We start from the raw sequence: 20,831 nt of genomic DNA, 5'->3' as shown, positions 1-20,831 counted from the left end.
CGTGGGCAATACACTAGAGGTCGGGGGTTTACATTGGTCATACTACAAGTGCAAAGATGTGGGTGTTTATAGCTGTATGGCTGGGCATGGGATTCACATTCCATAAGGAGGAAATAACAGTGTTTGTCTGTTGACAAAAACTGGGGACAGGAGAGCAAGGTGAGATGGGGAGGCAGGGTAGGAAGCATCTAAAGGATCGCAAAGTAGAGGGTTCTGTGTATCCCTTAAATGTCGAGAATGAGTGGCCTAATCTCACTTAGAGGGTGAGTAGGTAGGCGGCTGGTGTGCTACAGAATCTGAGTTTTGGCCAAATAAGTTAGTTTGTTGCTGTTGTTCATGGCCTTAATTGCCAAGCGACAAACCTTAACATCCGAATTTTCTGTTGCGCGATGGGCCACATGTAAGTACGTATGTATTTGTGTATGTGTGTGATTATATATGTGTGTTTGTGTGTATTATATATACTATATTCTGCGAACAGAAAAACAATTCTGCTCATTGCCATTAATAAAATTTTACACACACCTTGTCAACCATGTCATTCAAGTCATCCTGTGAGCATAGTCCAATGAGGCCAACAGCTGTGCGGGTGATTTGAGAGTGGAACCTGGGATGCTGAAGAGTGAGGCACTGATTCAGTATTAACATGTCCAAGCAAGAGTACTTATGCGAATCCTAAAATTTGCATATGGAGTTTGATCCTGTGAAGATGGTGACTCTGGTACCAACCTGTCTGGAATTTCTTGCATTGTTGCGTGTTTATTTAGGTTCCTGATCGATACTGTGACCTTATGCCCCTATTCGGCTATAAATCCATTTATTCCCTATATTGGCATAACCGTTCAAGTGCGATATTCAGAAAGTCATCTCTGGCCTTACACGAACAGAGCCACATTCCAGCACAGTTCTCTGCCACTTCCTTTGCAACCAATTAGTGCAATGACCGAGCAGAAGTCACTATCTGATATTCCTAGATTAACACTCCGAGTTCTTCAACAAGATAAAAACTCAGCAAACCTGGAAATCCCTGCTTGCTGTGTTTTGATTAGTAATGGAACTCTAATGAGCAACTGATAGCTATCACTTCCTAGTGACATCTTTAATTGACGTCTTATGTCCAGCAAACTTACGTCAAACCAGGCACCTGTCAGGTATAAATATTACCAACGTTGCCTTAAGCAATTGCTGGTGTCCCATTGCTGTTGTATGCTGTATGCGTTCCTGTTGCTGCAGCCGGCTGCCCGTCGCCTGAAGCTGCCGATACCATTATCGCTGCTAAAGCGCGAACGATGGTGTGGTGAAACTAGGAGCTGAACAGCCGTCCCTCTGCGAAGAGCCCAGCAGATGCCAAGCTGCCCGCGGACGCTGTCCCCCCTCCTCCTCCTCGACGCGCTGAAGAGACGCTGCCTTTCTCCTGCAGAGAAATCCAGCTCCAGCGTTTCTAGTCTGCCCTCGCGGGTGACTGGGATACCGAGTTTCCCCTGAAGGAGATACCAGACCTCCATCATTCTATTCAGAGGTATGGTGTTTACTAAACCCTTAGTGAGAATTCTTGAAGCAAACCTTGGCAAAACCAACTTAACTTGAAGCTACTTACTTACTCCCCTCCCACGTGTTAGGCTTAGGTCAGGCACACCGGGGTAGGCTTAGTTAGAAGCACCAGTTGAGTATTTTAGCCTAATGTATATATGAATGTATATATTTATTACTTTTAAACCATTGTATGGCTAAGAAACCATATCAATGCTTTTACAGTATTATTTCGCAATACTTATCTTACTGTACGTACTTTTTATCATAACAAGTCTTGCAATTGTGGCAATACATTTCTCTTGTACGAGAAGAAAGACTGTTCAATAAATGTTAACCCTTTATTGACAAACGCCCGTCTCTCTATTCTCTACATATTGTGAAAGTAAACTGCACTAATCTGACTGAGTGAAATACCTGTCTATTGTTTCACACGACCCTAGAGATTGACACTTGATCTGAGGAGCAAAGTTGTCATGTTGCACGGTTGTTGGAAAGCTGAATCCCTTCTTGTCTGTGCCAGGGAAGCTGATCACTCCCTAAGCAGAGAAGAAAGTTTCCAGTGACCTCTGAGCTAGTTGGTAACACACCCAATTAAGTTTAGCATAGTCAGTAGAGGCCTGGAAGATCCGCACTTCTACGTCAATACTACTGTTTATGTTATTCCAACGCGCAGGGCCTAGTGGGAAACTAGAAACTACACTACATGGCGCCCAACGTTTGGTAAGGCGATAAACTAACGCAAGACGTTAGAGTAACTCAGTCGTGCATATTTCACAGACCCCTTTCTCCCGTAAATACTCCAATAGACGTCTGGAGTGGGTGAAAGGTTAAAATCCGCCCGAACTCAGTAGGAAGAGATTCCTATGTAAAGCTCTGGTTTATTCAACGTTGAAGGATACAGTGTTCCAAAATATTGTGCACCTAATCTTTGTCTCCTTGGAGACCTACTCTGCAAACCTTGCATTTATACAATGCCAGGAGAAAACGGAACCACTGGGGCCGCAGTAGATGCGACTCAGCAGGGTCCCGAACACACAGACCCGGATGCAATTATCATCCCGGTCCACTTAAGAAAATCTATAACTTTAAAACTTATAGAAAACGGACTGACACCTCAAGGTGGTACAGTAATTTTCGTGATAGAGGCTCACGAATATCGGCAGACAGAGGTATTCTATTCATGGATAAACTTTCCAGCGGCAAACGCTAGAACAAAAGAGTTTCACTATTACAAATAGAGGAACCTCCGGAAGAGTACGCTCCTTTCGAGGAGATTGAAATTCCACTTAAATTCCAAGAGCACCTGCTCTGGTTTAATGGCGCCCTAAAACATAATGATCACATTACCAGGCTCGGTCCACTAGGTAGACCAGGAGCAACGTGGCCGGTTCTAGCCAGCTACACACCACATCCTGACATTGCAAAAATGTCTAAAGAAGAGCTGTTAGTTCAGCTAAAAACATTAATAAAAATACATAGGCAATTAGTCCAATATGTAATGTGGACTGCCACAGTCTAACCAGCTGTTAATGTACCACAGCTGACCCCTCGTCAGGGGAACACTAATAAAATCACACCACAGAACATACAGTCATGTCTTGGTAAAACACCCGTAAAACTGGAACAAATTCCTTTCTGGTTAGCACAGAAAATCACTCAAATAGAGGCAGTATTTCCTGATACTACCCCTATTGAGAAACACAGAATCTTGACAATCTGCCTTCCTATGGGAATCGCACCACACGTGGAGGACTGTGACACTTGGGGTACAGTCTTTGCTTCCATTTACACAAAAACACACGGTGTTCCGTCTATGGCGGTAATACCAGAAGTGCTAAAACAGATTCAAAATGAATACGGTCCAGAGCCAGCTTTAAATCTAGGTATGAAATTACTGAAAGACTTCAAGCAGGTCTCGGCTATACTATTAGCCAACATAAAGGGAGAAGCAGCATCTGTGGCGATTCGCCAGAAGTTGAGGGAAACAGATATAAAAGATCAGCCAGTTGAACTTGCCAAAATCATAGAAAAATGCTATGAAGAATTAGGTAGAGACAGCTTGGGTGGAAAACCGGTTAAGCCCCAACTGCTCGAAAATCCTGAAAAATTATTTATTAAAAATAATTCAAACACTCCTAAAAAGAGCTGGGATGGAAATAAACAATCCACTCCCAAGGAAAAAGTTTTCCAGTCCAGAGGAAGGTCTCCTCGACGGAGGGAAAGAACTCCGACTCGAGAACACCAGTCTCCCCTGAGGGAGCCCTCTGAGAAAAGATATAACCTTAGAAATAGGGATAATCTGAAAAAACCTGATAAATATCAAAGTATTGATACACGTCCCTCTCGATCTTTTTCGCAGAAATCGGAAAGAAGAGGACGGTCAGACCCAGGAGAGCACACCAAGTCCAAAGACAAGGAACCTGCTCAGAGTAAAAAATCTCAATTTTCAAAAAAGAAGGTAGCCAGTATTAGAGTAATCGAACATGCCGAGAATACTGAGGACACAGTTGAAAAACGGGGAGTGGGCATTGACTATGTTGGACAGTGCAGCAGAAATCGGTATAGCGCGCAAGATCTTGATGAGTCATCTGGAGACAGTGGACACGAATGAATACATTTCAGGTTGAAACTGCCGACACCAGACTTAGCGAGCCCCATAAAATATACGAAATTACATTGCGTATAGAGGGTGATAAGACTAGGAAAATAAAGGGTCTATTTTGGGATAAGCTCTCAAAAGGCTATGATATTCTGTTAGCTGAAAAAGATTGGCCCCCAAAGTTTGTCAGGGAGTGCCCTCGAGGCGAAGAAGTGATTATGCCTGCCTTCTCGAATCACATTCCGATTCACAAAAAATATACATATGCAAGGAAATGGGCAGTAGCCCAGGCACCGGCATTGTATAAAAATCATGTAGGATGGGATGAGGACTGTCCTCCTCACAAAATCCAACTAAAAAGTGAACCAACTGCCCAACGGCAGTATCCCATTAAGCAAGAAGCTAAAAAACAGGTCAGGGAGATCTTAGATCAACGGGAGTACCAGGGGGTGATTGAAACATGCACCTCTCAAATGAACAATCCTTTGTTTCCTGTCTCCAAGCCAGACAATTCATATCGTCTAGTTTTGGACTACAGACACCTTAATGCATGTTGCAAAACTTTTGCAGTACAAAACTCGCATAGTGCAGCCCTAATGAATAACATAGTTAGGAAAAAATATAAAACGACATTAGACATATCTAATGGTTTCTTTTGTCAAAACATTGCACCAGAAAGCAGATATTTGACCGCTTTCTCAGCATTTGGGTCGCAGAAAAAATTCTGTCGACTCCCACAGGGGTTCAAGAACAGCCCAGGACTATTCTCAGCTAGGGTAACAGAGTTACTGCAAATCTATGATGATGAGGCATTGTCTTACGTAGATATCTATCTCACAGACGACGAGTGAACACCATTATACTTGGGTTCGCAGCAGAGGGTTACAAATTCAACTTTAAAAAGTCTCGAATTGCCCATCTGACAGTACTATTCTTAGGGTACGAATTATAAAGTGAAGGGAAAAGCCTAGCGGACAACTTCTTAGAGAAGTGCGCTATACTCCAAGCTCCAAAAACGCTGAAGAATTTACAATCCATACTAAATTTTCTGAATTTCGGAAGAACTTACATTCTAAATTACGCAGAGAGGGTTAAACCTCTCTACGAACTAATTAAACCTGATTTTAAACAAATCAATTGGACTCAAAAACACACAGAAATTTTGAGATCACTGCAAACAGACATGTTAGCTAAAACAAAATTAGATACACGTGACAATACACGCGATCTTGTAATCCGAGTCATCCCAGGAAGATGCGGATTCACATACCTGACCTCTAATGAGGGAGAAAAGGTACCAATAGCTTACAAATCACATTTGTACACAAAGGCTGAAATAAAATTCAGTTCAACTGAGAAAATTCTAACTGCGGTTCAGACTGCTGTAGCAAAAGAAAGGCCCCTAGCACAAGGTAAACGAATAATAATCGTAACACCTATACTGACCTTAGAAGCGGTAACTAAAGCAAGCATTCCTAATGCTAAGGCTTTGCACCCGAGATGGATCCAGTGGGTTAATTCTCTTGCTGCAACAGACGTAGTTTACGAATTTGATCCCAACTTAAAAACACAGGAATTTTTACAATATGAATATGAATGTCCTCTGCCAATTGAAATCCTGCCTCTCGAAGAATACGGAAGTATTATATATACTGACGGATCAGCACAACCCGCAGTTGGGGGTAAGCAAGCTTACAGTGCTGCGTGCGCGATTGTAAAAGGTCGCTGGCACAAAGGAAAATTTAGACCACTGGTCACTAAAACACAATCTCTAGGAGATTGCTCGGCTCAACGAGCAGAATTAGTAGCATTTAAGATGGCGCTAGAAAATACCGATCGCGAATTCCCCACACTAATAGTGTGCGATTCTTTTTATTGCGTACAATCTTATAATGAATACTTGCAGAATTGGGTGGAAAATGGTTTCAAAGATGCAAAAGGTGGCACAATAAAGCATAAAATGCTTTGGGAACAGGTAGTTCTTTTACAGAAAGAACTACAAAAGACTCACGTGATACATACACCGAGTCATCAACGTGATAGCGTTCACGTTGCAGGGAATTCATTGGCTGATGAAGCCGCGAAGGCAGCTGTGCAAACGGCTTCCGTAGCTGCGATAACTCGGTCACAAACAAAAATAGACAGCGATATTCTACAAGCTGTCAGTGCGTCAGTAAAAAATGATAAGAAAACACTCCCAAAAGGCTTTCCAGAAAAGTACTTATATTCTACAGATACGAATAATGTTCCTTTTGCTCAAATCCCTGGAGTGGGGGATAGGGTAATTCCAAACAGGGAACACAGGTTAGGACTAATCAAAGCAGCACACGAAGGGCTTGCCTCTGCACACGCTGGCGTTTCCGCAACAATATCACTATTAAAACAAAGATATTGGTGGCCTCGCTTGGGAATACAAACTAAAAAGTATGTATTAGAATGCGATATATGCCAAAGGATAAAAGTATCAACAGTAAAACGACCAGCGCAGACACCCCTTCTTATCTCGGATAAACCATTTGCATGTGTTTACCTGGACCACTGTAGTCCCCTACAAAGGGACGGCAACTATAGATATATCATGGTAGCAGTGGATTCCTGTACGAGGTTCATATGGATGTGGCCCCAGCGCTCGGCTGACGCTAGAACGGTTATAAAAGATTTGCGAGTCTTTATCGGCACATACGCAATTACCACGTTCCATTCTGACCAGGGTCCTGCTTTCAGCTCTCGAGCCTATAAGGAGGCCATGGCCAGCATGGGTATTGGGTTGCGGTATTCGTGTCCGTCGCACCCCGAAGGGAATAGTGTGGTAGAAAGAAAAAACCGTGACATAAAGCAATCTATAACAGCGAAGGTATTAGGTTCAGGCGCTGGGTGGGTCAAACATTTAATAAGTGTCCAGACTAGTCTTAATAACTTGCCAAGAAATTCTCTAAAAGGTTTCAGCCCATACGAACTATTGTTCAGAATTAGAATGAACATTCAGGACCTCGATAGTCAGATATCAGTGGTACAAGAAAAAACAACAAACTTTGACATCAAAGATCGTTTGGCTGTTTTACAGGAACTGAATGAAACAAGAAAATCCTTAAGCAACATAAAGTTAAAGCAACAGCCATCTACCACTGACGAGGCACCACAAGCAACAGCCCCAGCAAGGCCTGTCTGGATTCCAAAGATTGGGGATCTAGTCAGAGAAAAGATCGCGGTGAAGAAGGAATTTGGGCCTTCTTACAGAAAAGCAGTACCTGTCTTGGCAGTCACCGGAACAAGATCAGTTGTACTACCGCCCCTTGCTGGTAAAAAGGAGAACAGAGTTGTGTCTATCGACCTGGTAAAACCACAAGCATGTGGCCTATAATCAACAGTAGGCCCAGTGGAATCCCAAGAAACAACAGAATACCCAAACTTGCAACAATCCAAGAGGTTCAAACTGAAAGACTAATCACATTCGATCAGCCTGCAGTGCACAGAGAAGGACTATGCAATAATGCCATGGAACTCGTGCCTCTTGAGACACAGATTGAAAGAACAATCCCAACAATTGACAGAACTGCCTCTGGTTATTTCATCAACTTCGACAACTTCTCTGAAGATCAAAACGACACCGAAGTGATGCCAGAAACAAAAATTACTTTTAAAGAAAAAGCAACGGAACTCTTTCATCAACTGAAGGAAATCTACCTTGTTTCCCCTTGGCTCGAGTTCTGGTTCGGTCTAGGCGTATTTTTCCTCCTGCTTTGGCTCATCATGGTACTTTGTTTGGGAAAATTCATTGAGGGAAAATATAGTACAATGGACACAGCAAGTCAGAACATCAACCTAGTCCTCAAACCACACAGATCATCAAACGTGAAGAAAAGAGAACTGTCAACAGTAAATGTCACAGCAATTCCAATACCTGGTGGGGTAGTATGGGAGAAAACAGACACTGAGATCTATGGTCCGGTCGAAATCCTGAAGTATCCTCATCAACTGAAGGTTTCCTTAAGTGACCTTGTAAATCCAAGTACATTCTCTGATGATTGGGACTTTAACAGTATTAATGACATGTCTGATTTAGTAATGTCAGCTAGATTCACAGAACATGATTATTTACAAGGTTCATCTAGTTATGAGCAATTATTCTGCTACACACATTATGGTGATCATTACTTGCATAAATCTGCACAGCCTAGAAATGTTTTTATGTATAATCAATGGGAACATTGTGCTACACCACCTAAAGCAGTTCTAAAGCATTTTTTGAGAAATTCAAATACTTCTCAGGGTTTAACACCAGTAATGCAGAAACGTTTTATTACAAACTGTTAGATAAAACAGGAATGAAAACAATGCTGACAAATTCTAAATTGATATATTCAGAAGCATTTTATGACAAAATGATGACATTTGGTTTTGATTATTGGAAAAATAACATTGAAACGAAAACCATTTGGGGTACAAAAGATTGGCAGGTACAAGGCCTTGAAGCACTATTCAGAACCTGCATGATACCAGAACAAATGTTTTTAAATGACACAATACACCAAACATCCTGTCTTGGCCTAGCTAAGATCAAAGACCTTAAAACACCGTCTATTCCAAAGCCAATACCTGAAAATGCAACTACAGATATTGAGTTAGACGTTTCAAAAATTTTAAATTTTAACAGAACACATCCTGATTGGAAAAAGTGGTTAATCTGGCCTACTGACACAAACAGCTGTCAAGATAGATTCCTGAACAAAACACAGGGGTTAACAATGACCAGACTAGACCCGAGATACTCCCAGAGACAACATCCAGGGATAATAACAACATACAGTGTAGAGAAACTCTGCCTTGAATGGCTAACATCATCCACACTGGCTGAAATTAAGCAACACTTGTCTTTACTAAAAGATGGTGCTGATTTGCGCGATTTCATTCTTGGACCACGCAAACAGCGTCAAAAGCGTTTCATAGCGACCAGTATCTATGCTGCTTACAACGAGGCTTGGAAAGTCACACAAATTGAAACAGCTGAAAAAAATACGAGAAATTGATCGTATTAATTTGGAGAAATCACTTTCTGTAGTGGACAATGGGTTAATGACTGTCTTCCAGAATATATTCGTTGGACAATATTGTATCCTCTGCCTTTGATGTGATAGACAGAGACTTGCTAATGTTACAGCATGGCCAGTCGCAATTGCGTTCTATTATACAATTAGGCTGGACGCTGCAAAATCTTTGTTCAGGCTATGTGCCTTGGCGTTTAATCAACACAACGTCATTATTTTCCATTTTTAACCTTACTGATAAGCAGATCAGTTTGACACAGAAAGGAGCAGACTATACAATCCTGAGCATCGAGAAACTTGAGAGATTACCATTGACAATGTCAGACAGTCCTGTCATTGAATGGATAACACACGGAATTATCACTATTCCGATAACAACTTTCCGATTTAAAAAGTGCCTTGAATACATACCTACTGGCCAGTATGAACAATTGGGTAAAGGATATGTAAAATCCGAATGGAAATTACCATACACACATTCTTGCTATAGTGACAGCGACAAAAATGTATTTCTTAGTGGTGAAAATTGTAAACATTCACTAAGCGGTATACTTTTGTGTCAGGGTATTAATTTACACGGAGCATGTGATGGAAATTCTAACAACCTTTCATGCCACCAGCTAGTCACACCTGCAACTCAGATAGAGCCCTTCTTTATGCAACTTGCAAACGGGAGTTACATTCTTAGAACGGATCACAGATGTTGTGGCCTAGTGCCAGGGAAAAGTTATCTAGTAAGTGTAACATCCATGGTCAAATGCTGTATGCAGGCATTGTTTCCGAGCGCGCCTGTAGACACAGAGACTCCCATCGGGCCTCGTCTGAATCTCTATTCTATACGAATTGATACTTTAAGCAAAATGAAGTCTGTGCTTTTGCAGACAACAGTGCCCATAACGTCATCAAAAGAGACGTATGATCTTCTAGTTGCAAGGACAGCTACTGAAGTTCATGAACTTTTATCAACAAATTGCCCCGTGCATTTCGTAGAAATGCTTAGCCAACTCCTTAACATGTCTAGTGCCACAGGCATCCCAGGCATATTTAAGACGATTTTTACAGGACTGCTAACACCTTTTCAAGCAATTTTGGGAATCGTTCCTAATTTTGTACACTCTGTTTTTGGCGGCATACCCTTATTTTAGGGATTTTATTTTTGTCCGTCCTGCTTCGTTATGGCAAGCCAAAGCTCAGACATAGCTCCCATGGGAATGGAAGAGACAATCCTAGCAATGCGCTACCGGGACAGGATAACTAACGTCCTTGGATTGGCTAGGCTGAGAGATCTAAACATGACCTGGTTCCTTTCATTCAGACGTATATGGCAGAACTGTATCTTACCGGTACTTCGATGTATGCTATGCGGAGAAGAGTGCGTGTTAGACATCTGTCTTTCACTTCCATCAGCAGTACCAATGGACGTCGATACTTTGCTCAGTCCAATAACGGCTCACACATTGTGTTGTCCCCAGCGGCTACCAATCCTGATGACCGCATTCGTTGAGACTCCTGTGCTACGTCTAGGTGGTAACAGTGGAGCAAGTGACAAAAGCAACATCACCCAGGTACGACCTTCTGTGAGCATTGCTGATCCAGCCTATGATGACAGCAATCATTCTCACACCTGCCAAGTTACAGCACTATCGAATTTGGTTGAACTGTCACCTGATTTTGTAGACCAATTCTTTGAGAGCCCGTCTGATATGATGTTCTCACCCGAACAGAAACAATAACTTTGGAGAAGCTTTCCGACACACAGCGTTCCCATGAACTCTGAATTCGGCCTTCAGTTTTGATCAACAAAAACTGCTAAAAGCGTTGGAACTCTATTTTCCCGTTCAAGCATTAATTCTTTTGAATTGGACATTTTTTAATATTGACCCTTTTTTGGCACAAACAATTCTTTGCTTAAGGTAAAAACTATTCTTAGAGAACAGAAGCTTCAAACTTCTATTTCTAAACACATCTAGAAACATAACAAACTTACATCAGCCTCTAGCACATGTTATTGCAATGCATTTATATATGTGATGATTTATCTCGCCCTTCTTCTGTTTGAGATATTTCATGTGTAATTCTTTTTGCATAATCGTTCATTGATTTCATATGCAATAATTTTTGAATGATTTCTATGCTTCAAAAACGTACAGTACCTAAATTTCACGTATTACATTATACGCCTATTTCGAATGCATTTATTTATTTTGGGGTGGGCAATGTTACACATGCATCTTATTGCTCTAGTTTTAGTAATTTGATGGACATGAACCCGTGGAGTGGGTGTTGCGTGTTTATCTAGGTTCCTGATCGATACTGTGACCGTATGCCCCTATTCGGCTATAAATCCATTTATTCCCTATATTGGCATAACCGTTCAAGTGCGATATTCAGAAAGTCATCTCTGGCCTCACACGAACAGAGCCACATTCCAGCATAGTTCTCTGCCACTTCCTTTGCAACCAATTAGTGCAATGACAGAGCAGAAGTAACTATCTGATATTCCTAGATTAACACTCTGAGTTCTTCAACAAGATAAAAACTCAGCAAACCTGGAAATCCCTGCTTGCTGCGTTTTGATTAGTAATGGAACTCTAATGAGCAACTGATAGCTATCACTTCCTAGTGGCATCTTTAATTGACGTCTTATGTCCAGCAAACTTACGTCAAACCAGGCACCTGTCAGGTATAAATATTACCAACGTTGCCTTAAGCAATTGCTGGTGTCCCATTGCTGTTGTATGCTGTATGCGTTCATGTTGCTGCAGCCTGCTGCCCGTCGCCTGAAGCTGCTGATACCATTATCGCTGCTAAAGCGCGAACGATGGTGTGGTGAAACTAGGAGCTGAACAGCCGTCCCTCTGCGAAGAGCCCAGCAGATGCCAAGCTGCCCGCGGACGCTGTCCCCCCTCCTCCTCCTCGACGCGCTGAAGAGAGACGCTACCTTTCTCCTGCAGAGAAATCCAGCTCCAGCGTTTCTAGTCTGCCCTCGCGGGTGACTGGGATATCGAGTTTCCCCTGAAGGAGATACCAGACCTCCATCATTCTATTCAGAGGTATGGTGTTGACTAAACCCTTAGTGAGAATTCTTGAAGCAAACCTTGGCAAAACCAACTTAACTTGAAGCTACTTACTTACTCCCCTCCCACGTGTTAGGCTTAGGTCAGGCACACCGGGGTAGGCTTAGTTAGAAGCACCAGTTGAGTATTTTAGCCTAATGTATATATGAATGTATATATGTTTTATTACTTTTTAACTATTGTATGGCTAAGAAACCATATCAATGCTTTTACAGTATTATTTCGCAATACTTATCTTACTGTACGTACTTTTTATCATAACAAGTCTTGCAATTGTGGCAATACATTTCTCTTGTACGGGAAGAAAGACTGTTCAATAAATGTTAACCCTTTATTGACAAACGCCAGTCTCTCTATTCTCTACATATTGTGAAAGTAATCTGCACTAATCTGACTGAGTGAAATACCTGTCTATTGTTTCACACGACCCTAGAGATTGACTCTTGATCTGAGGAGCAAAGTTGTCATGTTGCACGGTTGTTGGAAAGCTGAATCCCTTCTTGTCTGTGCCAGGGAAGCTGATCACTCCCTAAGCAGAGAAGAAAGTTTCCAGTGACCTCTGAGCTAGTTGGTAACACACCCAATTAAGTTTAGCATAGTCAGTAGAGGCCTGGAAGATCCGCACTTCTACGTCGATACTACTGTTTATGTTATTCCAATGCGCAGGGCCTAGTGGGAAACTAGGAACTACACTCCAGCATGTAGAGTCTTGCCAGTGCCACTTTTCCCAAAAATTCCATAGTGTAAATACATATGTTCTGGGGCTTTTGGTCACCCTCTTTCCTTCATTGACCTGTCCAAGTAGCCTTGTTTCCCCACAACAGCATGGAGCAGTGAGTCAGCCCACTTCAGCCATTGACTGTCTTGCACTGTGAAGGACTACGTTTTGCCTGCTCACATGTGGACAGTCTACTGAAATGAAGTGCGCTCCTTGGTGTGGCTGAGCTGCAGTGCCACTCTTATTTTTATAATATTTTTACTATTTTTTTCAACTGTGTAGAAATCCAGGATTTAATGAGGCCAAGCCTTCTTTGAGAACTTAGATGTCCCTTGTCAATAACACCTTGAGGTAAAGTTGGATTTCATCGCACTACTGATGTAGGCAGATACCTTGCTTGGATTTTAGGATACCTAGTAAATTACATACAGATTACATGTCACCGGGGCAAGAAAAAGAGTTTAGTGATACTGTACTTGAGAGGGCACTTTTGATCGAGTTTTCTGGGGGGTTTTTTGTGGGGAAGGAGGTGAACCAGTTGAAGAACGTTTTAGAGATACCCTTGCAAATTAAGGTCGTTTTTCTGATTTTGTAGGAATTCCTAATTTGGTTGGTTACAGTAGATACCCAGGTTGCGGAAAGAATAGAGCGAAGGAATTCTGGCGTTTGTGATGGAACCTATTATGGCTCCGGGTAAACATTAAAGGAAGTCAACTGCTACTCTTGTTGATGTTTGGAAAGATAGAAATACACGTTGGGTGGAGTACACTTTAAGGGTTATTGAATCTTAAAAGTGTTGGTAGACACAGTGCTGATCATATTGGAAATCTGCCTTGAGAAAGCCCGCAGGGGGCGAAACGCGCGTCGGCTGTGAAGCACTTTGTTTTATAGAAATAAAATCTTAAAACTTGTCTACACTACGAGACTCCATTGGACTGAAAAGGAGTGTCTGTGCAAAAACTTACATTGAAGAATGGTGCTGAATGCACAGGGATTATAGTAACTGGATATGATGTGCGCTGGTGTTTTTGTTTTCTACAGTAGATACCCAGGTATGCAGAAGTACGCACCCAAAGGGTTTTTGGAAGTCCAACAGCATTCGGAATGAGAGGATAAGAGAACAATGACAATTAGATTGTAATCAACTGCATCAGAGGCCACCAAAAAGCCACAGAGCATCAAGGGGCAATAGGCACATTTGTCTGTTTGGGCGTCATGGTCTATTTAACCTGTATGGTCTGAATGCTGCATCTAAAGAAAATCATTCAGTGGTATTGCACAGAATACCTTCTGTGAGGAACAACTAAGTGCTCAGATATGGAACTGGGCGTTTAAGGAGTTAAAAATTTCAGAAAATTCAAATGAACTAAATGAAGTTTTCTTCTAAGCTGCTTTATTGGTTGGATCTTAACTGTTTGTACAATATCCATGTCGTATGTTCATGACCGGTTTGCAGCCGTTCTGCTCTTCCTACCTTCACAGATCAGAATTGTTATTATTCAGGTTTCTTGGTGATCTGGAGCTGGCTTGCTTAATAAAATCCTTTTGCGGCTTGATATTCTGCAGCCCTTTTTCTGGTGCAGGTGATTTAGCACAAGTAGTACCTTGATCTTTAGGTTAAGCCTGGCCAGCGCATACACTGCTCTGTGAGGCATGCTGTATTCGATTATGGACTTGAAGCTCCACCCACTCTACACCCATACTGGTCATTTTCCTTTGTAAATACAGGTTTCTGATTCGTTAATAGGCATGTTAGTACCGCCATGTCTTCATATGTATCCTCCCAGCAGAACTGGCCATTTTACTTCTCTATTTTTTTTTAAGGTACGTTAGGCGCGTAAATGCATCGCAGCCTAAACTTACGATGTCTTATCTCTGAGGCCAAGCTGAAGGGTACCGGCAGGACTACGGAGATATATTTCTACCTCTGCCTAGTACTAGCTTTGTTGGCTGTGCATTTAATATCATGTTATCCTGAAGTCTTCTCCGTTGATTCACGCCTTCTGATCTCGTCGGTCGGTGATGTGAACATGAATTCCAACCTTAGTCTTGCAAGCGACCGCTATGGATCGAGCAGGAAGGACTAAGAAAGCGATTGAGTACTTAGTGTTGGAAAATGATGATAAAGATTTTACTTTTATAACTGCACCTCCAAGCAAAAAGCCCAGAATGAAAGATTCACAGGCCAAGAAAGATAAAAGTGAAAAACTACCCCAAAAATCAACAAAAAGCTGCAGTGACTAATAGGAGAACGTTGGATGACAAACTATACCAAAGAGATTTAGAAGTTGCCTTATCAGTGCAAGAAACATCAATCAAGGTGCACTCATCACCAAGTATTGAAACCTGCACAGATACCAAAACTGATCATGTGCATTGCCTTCTCCTCCTCTCAAACTGCAATGTGGATGACGAAATCCTGGAGTTGGATACAATCACAGATTTGAAAGACAATGACCTGGACACTTGCTGCCGGAGTCAAGCTGCATCCAAACCTTTATCTGATAAAAAGAAGATACTAAAAGATGTTGGTGATGATGAAGACAAGGTTGATGACTGTATGCCAGATTTGACCTACAAATTGGGTAAAATCCCAGATTTTAAAGACTATGACCTGGGCACTCACTGCAGGAGAGCAGCAGCATCCAAAGCTTTATCTAATCAAAGGGAGATAATAATAGATGTCAGTGACGACGAGGACAAGGTTAACGACTGCATGCCAGATTTGACCTCGGGTAACTAAAGAGTTCATTGGTTGTGCATTGCTTAATGTTTCACACTGGTCAAGAAGCTTTACTGGAAAAGCATTCAACTGTAGAAAAAGTAAGGTAACTAATCCGAAACAAATAGGCCAGTTGAATACTATCATATCGGTTCAGCCGCTTTGTACATCACTATGTTTAATGCTTTGGTGTTGATCAACATTGGTTTTGTACAGTTATAGTTTATCCTGCATCAATACTTTTTCCATCTTATTTAAGGTGGTTACATTCTTTCATTATAATCCTCTATTCCTGCTTGGTTATAAAACTCTCTTTTAGAGCAATACCAGTCTGCCTTCCTTTGCTACATTAAAGTATACCTCTACTCCCTATTGAGAAAGGGCTAAACCTAGAAGCACCTTTGTAAAGAAATGACCGCACTACCTGCACCAACTTTGGTGAAAAACGACCGCAACTTTGAAGTAAGCATACTGCATTTACTAGAATCAATAGGCTTCTTTGAGCTAATGAGCTGACAAGCTCACCTGGGATGCACCCGTTTGCCTGTGGAGTTCTACTGTGCCTTTTTTTGGCTTGCATTTTCTGTTGATCTGGGGGTCCACCAATTTGTGCCGAGGTTGTTGGTGACTAACTCAGGGCCCACCATCTTGATTGTCTCGACTGATTCCTGGATCACTGCTTGCTGCTGGGCCACGCCTTTGGTCGCCTGACCGTCCATTGCCCCTGGATGGCCCCCTCTGAGACGCTCTCTTCCCTCGTAGACATGAATGGCCACTAATGAAGCTCCCTTATTTCATCCCCTTCTTGTGGTCCGCCCAGATGGCAGAGATGACCCAACGCGTTGATTGAATTTGGCACTTGACTTCGTGACTATGTTACCCAGCCTGGGTTATGGTCCCGCTTACTATAACTTTTTGGGCCCCCATGAGGTACTTTATCTTCACGGCCGGTCTGCCAGAATTGATGATCTTCCTAGCCCCCTATTTCTACTCCCCTTCCCCATTCCCTCTATCCTCTATTGGGGTCTGTAACTTATGTAACTGTGCAAAATTGTTATTCTTGTTATTCCGGACCGCTGAGACCTGAGCAACATGGCTGATGCCCGGTGGAACTCCTAGACAGTTATAGAGGAGATCAGCCCTGGTTCAACCCCTCGGCCGTCACCTACCCAGCCAGACATTGGGCACAGTTGCCTTGTCTTCCCGCTGTGTCTCCTTCCTACCCCTCCCTCCGACAAATGACTAACATTGTTTTTTTCCTGTGGTTTACTATGCTTTTTTCCTGTGGTTTACTATGCTCTTGTAACAGATGTATTTGTAACTTGTAACTCAATGATCCTCATGTAAAGCGCTCCGATACCTCTGGGTCTAGCCAGCGCTATATAAAGCTCTTCAATTAAATTAAATTAAATTAAATAGATGGGAATAATGCAGAATACACTAACAAGACAACCAGAAACTCTATGAAGGAGCAATAGGCTCCTGGCATCCAGGGTATGGTGAGGAACAGAGCTCAGGCTCAGACGCCTAGAGGCTATGTGGATTTTGCGCCTTCGTAGGGTGTAACGGGGACTCAATTTGCAATATTTCCTGGGCGACTAGACCGTACGAAAGTACCCCTTTGTTTCAATATTCTGAAGGACACCTGTATTAAATGATACGCATATACTATAAGAAGTGGGTAACTAAAGAAACCACGTAACTAAATTAAGGTAATATTGCTGCTTCACATCTAGAATGTCTATTGTTTGTAATTTTCGGATTGCAGATGGTCTTTTACCGCACATACCAGTTTGCAACCATTTGTTTGAATTAAGGTAACACCGCTGTACCACATTTAGAATGTTTATTGTTTTATAATTCGTACAATGCAGACTATTTACAAGTTAATGAATAATATGCAAGGATGTCCATGATCTCTCAAAAAGGTGTTGCCCGCATTTCGCACAACACACGTTCTTTCTTAATGAACCGCTATTGACTATCAATCGTACATAAGAAATATGTGTATATATGATGTTATGTCACTGCATGCCACTAACTACACAAATTATTTTAGCACATGTACCTTCTTTCTATACTTCGTACACCTCACGTTGCTTAGAAAGCTTCTTTTACTAGCACCTTCTAGCATTTTTCAATTCGATTCTAATAACAAAAGAGGTATGGTAGCCCTAATTTTTTGAGGGACCGTGACAGAGTTACTGATCCCAAAGTCACTTTTCCTTTGATTCCTTGATCAGTTATTGATTGTAAAACTGCCCATATCCGGGTCACATAGGTATCGACAACACCGTCTAAGGCTAAAACTTTCAGCAATGTGACCGCTTACACCTTCCCGGATAATTTTTTGACCAACTTCCTTGTGGACCCATTTTTCTACTTGGAGAAGCATACGCTCTAGTTGCCCGCATCCGGGTCATAACACCAACAACACTATTTAAGAGCTTCCGGGTCGAGGGTCACGTGTCCAAACCCGGAACACAGCTTCCCGCTCGGCAACTCGTGGAAGCTGCATCCAACTACCCCGCCTCCGCCAAAGGCAGCTTTCAGGACGGCATGAAAGACATTGAGGACTGGATGAAGCTAAACTGTCTGAAACTGAACTCTGACAAGATGGAAGTCCTCATCCTCGGCCCGTCCACCTCTGCCTGGGGCAACACCCGGTGGCCCTCTGCCCTGGGCTCCCCACCCAAGCCCACGGACCACGCACGCAACCTGGGCTTCATCCTGGACTCCTCCCTCACGATGGCCAGACAAGTCAACACTGTTATTTCCTCCTGCTTCAACACCCTCCGCATTCTCCGTAAGATCTTCCGCTGGATCCCCACTGGAACCAGGAAAACGGTCACCCAGGCCCTCGCCACCAGCCGTCTGGACTACGGGAACACCCTCTAGGCAGGGACCACGGCCAAACTACAGAAAAGACTCCAGCGCATCCAGAACGCTTCAGCTCGACTCGTCCTGGACATCCCCGACAGCCACATCTCAGCCCACCTGAGGGACCTGCACTGGCTCCCAGTCAACAAGAGGATCACGTTCAGACGCTTCACCCACGCACACAAGGCTCTCCACGACTTAGGCCCCGAGTACCTCAACAAACACCTCACGTTCTACACGCCAATCCGCCAGCCTTGCCCTCGCCACCGTCCCACAGGTCCGCAGAGCCACCACCGGAGGAAGATCCTTCTCCTACCTGGCGGCAAGGATTGGAACACCCTCCCCACCCACCTGCAACTCACCCAGGACCATCTCTCCTTCAGGAAGCTCCTTAAGACCTGGCTTTTCGAGCAGTAGCGCCCCCCCCCCCTCCCAGCGCCTTTAGACCCTAGCGGGTGAGTAGCGCGCTTTAAAAATGTGTTTGATTGATTGGTTACGATCCCCCGTACCGGGTAAGTTCTTATCGCCCGATGCCTCACTGCCAGATTTTGGTTGGGTTAGCTTTTCAGATCAAATGACACAACAAGAGAGCAATTCTAATTACGCTCTCTCTGGTTGTTTTTTGTTATATTTCAGGGCTACCGAACACATGGGAGTTCACTCACTCCCCTACTTCTAAACAACCGGCCTGTGGGATATCGACTCCTAACAGATTCATAGGTAAACTCCCCATCAGTGGGTTTGGTCTGTGTTAACAGTTAATTCACTTTTAAAGTTTTCGTGGCCGAACAAATTTTGTGACCCCACGTCCCTTTTCCCACTTTTATAGTACTATTTTTCTCGAGGACAAACCTGTGTCGGTGTTACTTTTATTAGGTGACATCACGGCTCACCAGCAAACCTTCCCCCCCATCCCCCTTGACCCCTCATTTCAATACCCTTCTGTTCCTTATCCAACTTTCTCCCCCCTCCAGCCCCCCCACCAGTTTCCCTCCTCTCTTCTTGTGCACTTACAGAACCATGCGTACTCAACACGGACTCTCACATGCAACCTGGCCTCGAGCAAGGCTGGTCGGAAATATCACCGGCTTAGCGTTGAGCACTCTGTTAATTTTTTCTTTGCCAGAATATAGAGGACATTTCTCGCAACGCGTATTGTGTCCTGGGTCTGATCTGTGTTCTGTTCTCTCTATTTCTAGGTTACAGACCTTTTTGTGTGCTACCTCAAACTTACAGGTATGGCAGGCACTTATTTCCACAACGTTAACAGCGCTATCACCGACATTACACAATTACATTAGCACCTTTTGAGAATTTAAACTCACAACACACTATGTCCGAACTTGAGACTGCTGGTCTCTGGATACACTAAATCCACACATTATAGGGACGGTCCGTGGTTGGACTTTCACATATATTCTATTGACACTTTTTCGTCTTTTCGGTAGATCAAGTCTCCCCTTTCACCCTGACTTAATATATATTTATTTACTTTTATGCTTACAGAAATTTCTGTTCACGTTTTCACCTACAATGGTCTGCGGGTGTCAATCCTTGGTTTACACTAGCGACGGCCTTAGTCACAATATATATATTTTTTTTGTGTCATTGTACAGCACCCACACCAAATCACAATATGCAAACCATGATCTTGTGTGAATTTTGCTTGCTGTACGCTCCATTGTCATGTTTTTGTATCCTTCACAGCCCTGAGGAGTCGCGGAATTATTACATTCCCTAGCGACGGAACACGTGTCAGCTGGCTACAAAGACTATTAAATGAGGATCCTTTCTAAATGACATTGTTGTTCTTTCTGACAGCTGCAATTTGAATGTTAAGGTGTCCACTGTGGCACAATCATTTACTCTATCCTCTCGCTGTGTGCAGTAGGCATTTAACTGTTGATGTTTAGCGTGTTGTCCTCACAACACACGCCTTTGAGGGGTTATAGGGCTTATCCCCTCGCCTAATTGCACCACCCCATTACTATAGCTTTCATAATACCCTTGCGTTAAACAGTAGCAGAGCGCCCAGTATTTCCCCTTATTCTAAAAACCCTTTTCTCTAGTATGGTGAGATTGTTTGTCCCTAATATTAAGGATAAACATTATCTCAAGCGAAGAAGGCAGATTTACTGAGTCACTTAAATCTATCATCAATTATAGAAACGCATCCAACCACTCACCAGTCATCAGATTCTAACAACAATGAGCATTCCGCTGATCCGAGTGGTAAAATTGGAGTTACCATAATCAA

At 42.8% G+C, this 20,831-nt stretch overlaps 1 protein-coding gene and 1 pseudogene across 2 annotated transcripts in view; one reads left to right on the top strand and one right to left on the bottom strand.

The window, feature by feature from the left end:
- Window positions 1-20,831, bottom strand: part of HBS1L (HBS1 like translational GTPase) — a 640,556-nt gene that overhangs the window by 575,757 nt on the left and 43,968 nt on the right. The gene's annotated exons all lie outside the window — the stretch shown is intronic.
- On the top strand, window positions 15,037-15,715 carry LOC147708828 (RAD51-associated protein 1-like; annotated as a pseudogene).

The sequence above is a fragment of the Lissotriton vulgaris genome, chromosome 6 (genome assembly GCF_964263255.1).
Source record: "Lissotriton vulgaris chromosome 6, aLisVul1.2, whole genome shotgun sequence".
Taxonomy (NCBI): Eukaryota; Metazoa; Chordata; class Amphibia; order Caudata; family Salamandridae; genus Lissotriton; species Lissotriton vulgaris.
This window is presented reverse-complemented; position numbering and strand designations above follow the sequence as displayed.